This window comes from Symphalangus syndactylus, chromosome 9, assembly GCF_028878055.3.
Source record: "Symphalangus syndactylus isolate Jambi chromosome 9, NHGRI_mSymSyn1-v2.1_pri, whole genome shotgun sequence".
Lineage (NCBI taxonomy): Eukaryota > Metazoa > Chordata > Mammalia > Primates > Hylobatidae > Symphalangus > Symphalangus syndactylus.
Window position 1 is genome coordinate 84,723,855 of NC_072431.2, and position 3,691 is coordinate 84,727,545.

The 3,691-nt window shown below is 51.6% G+C and overlaps 1 non-coding gene across 1 annotated transcript; it reads left to right on the forward strand.

The window, feature by feature from the left end:
- Positions 1 to 578: 578 nt before the first annotated feature.
- Positions 579 to 640, forward strand: LOC129490866 (U7 small nuclear RNA). The gene has a single exon (XR_008660349.1). It is a non-coding gene; the product is annotated as a U7 small nuclear RNA (small nuclear RNA).
- Positions 641 to 3,691: the final 3,051 nt, after the last annotated feature.

The following is a 3,691-nucleotide window of genomic DNA, read 5'->3' on the forward strand; positions in this document are numbered from 1 at the left end:
CCTCAGAGTCTCGGTGCCTCGGTGCTTTAAAGGGAAGTGCAAATGTCATTGGCAGCCCCCAGCCCTCTTGGGAGCCCGGTGGTGCCACCCGTGCAGCTTGCTGGCCCTGGAAGCTGAGTGCTTGGAGCTGCTATGTGGACACTCCTGTAGGGAAGAGGGTGCCCCATTCATTTGGGATGAGTCTTCACACCAATTTTGTTGTGCCCAGCCTTCACCCCACCTAAGGGGTGCCTGAGGACAAGGACACTGCTACATTTTGAGTGTGTCCCCCAAAAGTTCATGTGTTAGGAGGTGGAACCTAACAGGAGGTGTTTGGGTCTTGAGAACTCACCCTCATGAATGGGTTAATGCCATTCTCACAAAACTAGGTCAGTTTTCACAGGAATGGACTCACCCTCACAAGAGCAGTTTGCAGCAAGTTGAGGCAGCCTCTCATGGCTGGCCTTTTGCACATGCTTGCTTCCCCTGCTGCTTCTCTGCCATGTTAGCGGCAGCACAAGGTCCTCACGAGAAGCCAGCACCCTACTTCCTGGACTTCACAGCCTCCAGAACCATGAGCCAAATCAAACTCTTTTCTTAAGTGTTAGAGCTCTTTTAGAATTTGTCTAGCAGGCTTTTCAGGTTTTGCTGGAAAGCAATCCCCCAACCAAAAAAAAAAAACCCTCTCTTCTTTATAAATTACGTAGTCTCAGGCATTCTGTTACAGCAACACTAAATGGACTAAGACAGACACCCTTGAGCAGAGACAGGGGCTCCTGCCATCCACTAGCTCTACCGTGTCTGCAAAAACATTACTGAATCTCCTCATCTTTAAAAAGTAGATACAACCCCATTTGAATGGTGACTTTGAGAATTAGGATGCGTGATGCTGATGCCGGGTGAGCATTCAGTCTGTGGTGCTGCCTCATCTACCCCTGGAGGGATCAATATCACACATCTGTTTTGACTGCGGATTAGCTCGGGCACCTGCCTCAGGGCACATTTTAAAAGCTGTCAGTGTGTTAAATGCACCCATTTCCTCATTGGTGTCTCAGCCTTTGAGCACAGTGCTCCATGTGCCTCATGCACCCCCAAGGAGCCCAGCCATATCCTCCCCTGTCAGCCCCCCATGGCCTGTGTGTACCCACAGATCATGCTGTTCCATTCCCCATGTACTCAACATCACTTGGCTCTTCAGGGACAGTTTTCATCCCCTCTTCACTCCTGCTGTCGTCCCCAGAACCAGGCCCCAGTGGGCACAGAGGAGGTGCTGGAAGCCCATGGAAATCTGCCAGTGCATTCAAGGTGACAGCAGGGTCAACTCAGGCAACAGGGCTCTGAATTTAAACCTAGGGAGAAGAGCACTTAGGACGTGGGCTGGGCTTAGTCCCCAGGCAGGCGGGGCTATGTGGCTGGTATGTGGCAGTGTAGGATATTTCTATTCTGGGACCTTCTCCATGACTCTCTATGAACCAGAACTCTGGGAGGAGAGAACTTTCCCAGCCCTTCCTTGGGTGCTGCCCCCACAGACAAAAGGAGCATCACTGACCATCAGAGAGGCGACACTGACATTGACCAGAGGGTTTAGTGTGAGTAGCATGGAGGCAGAAAAAGTCTGAGAACCATGTGTCAGCACATGGGCTGTTAAGAAAACCCCTGGCTGGGGAGAGCACACTGATTCTAGTAACTAGGGAGCATTTGGAGATGCTGCATAGCAAGCAGACACCCCCATCCCGGGAGGCTGAGCCACCTCCTGATGGTCATCACCGTGCTTTATACAACAGGCTGATTGTGTGGGGGTTTCCATTTCCTGCCTGGGATGGGCAGCGGGCAGCTGCGTGAAGGCTGCCAACTCTCTGAAGCTCTATCTAAACAAATAAATAGGCTCTCCAGAATGAAAGGGGCTTTGTGCATTGTTCTGTTGACTTTGGGAAAGGAAAGCACAATTAACAAATGACCACAGAGGGGACACAGGGGGCAAGGGATCGAGCTGGTTCTCCAAGGCCAGGCCCATACCCAGGAGACAGTAGTGGATGCTGGAGAAGCAGCCGGTGGAAGCGGCTGCACCCCATGCATCTCCCAAGCAGGCCTTCCTAGAGGATCCCGGCACCTTTAAGTCTCCAGTTCCTCCTTGAGGGTGTAAGGACAGCCATGGTGCCTGTGGATGGCATTGCTGAGAAGATGGAATCCCATGAATAAAATAACTGTGCAGTGGGTGCCTCCCACGTCCTGATCCTCAGCAACTGGCTCCTCAGGACCCCCACCTGGCCATCAACCTAAGGTTCGGTTCTGGCGTGAGTGCTGATGGGCCCTCACTTTTCTGAGTCTCCCAAAATCTATATCAATGTCAAATGGAAGTTTTAGTGGTAGTAATAATAACACTAGAACCCACTCGAAGGTGCTGCAGTATAGTTTAAATGAGATGCTGCAGCATGAAATTTTCTCCAGGGTAAAAATGTAAAGCATTGTATTTATTTTAAATAAAAACGTATTACAGAACAGAATACAAACTATGTGTCCATTTTTGAGATGAATTGTGATAATTCCAGCTCTGTGTCCACTCTTGAGATGAACCGTGATAATTCCAGCTCTGTGTCCACTCCCCCAGGGTGTACAGGGAAAATGTTCCAGAATATTCTGTGCTTAGCTCAGGCCTCTGTGAGGTGGGGGAGCTTTTGGGGGTGGGGGAGCCCCAGGACAGCAGAAGCTGCAGTTGGTGTCTCTCAAGGTCCCTCAGGACCGTCTGCTGTGGGTGGCATCTGCGCCTATGCTCTTTTCTGAATGAGAAAGGCGCAGATGGAAATAGGAAAGGTGCAGGAAGACACCGGGTGGAAAGGAAATCAGGCAGCTCCTTCAGAAAACAGGAGAGTTACTTCCTCTGGCTCAGCCCTCTTCACTCACACCCACATCCTGGGTCTCACCTCCGAAAAGACTTTTGGTCACAACTGACCTGGGGTGTCTGCCCAGTTCTCCACCGACACCAACAGCCGCCTGCCCTGTCCCAGCTTCTGTCTTTCCCCTCCACTTGTCTTCCCCAGATGCAGCCTGACCACGCCCTCACTTGTTCCAGAGCTCCCCAGGGCCCCATAAACCAACCACAGGGCTGCCTGCCTTCCCCCTGTCCACAGGGGCTTGTGCCTCCCCAGCCAACTAGCACCTGACACTCCTACATCCCAGCCACACAGTCGCCCTGCCTGGGGACTGAGCCCAGCCCACACCATGGGTGCTCTGTTCCCACGGTTTCCCTCAGCCCCAAGTTGTCACCATCATCTTCTGTGGCCATTCCACATCCTGGGCTGGACCTTGTCTTTGGTCTCATGGACCTTGGGTCCAACCATGCAGGAAATGAACAAAAGATGCTTGCTCATATCAGAAAGGTAACAAGTGAGGCCAAAGTTCATAAATCAGAGGGTAGGGGAAGGGAGTGGCAGCCAATGTGAATGAGGTGTACTGAAAGGCCTTTCCTAAGACCCAGGTGTTTTACACGGCTATGAGGTCTGAGACCCCACCCAGCTGGGAATATCTCTTGGGCCCAAATCCCATGTGCCCTTCAGGGCCCAGCCCAAAGACTACACTCCCCAAATTCATTGTTCTTTTTTCTTTCTTTTTTTGGTTTTTTTTTGAGACGGATTCTCCCTCTGTCGCCCAGGCTGGAGTGCAGTGGTGCGATCTCAGCTTACTGCAAACTCTGCCTCCCAGGTTCTAGTTATTC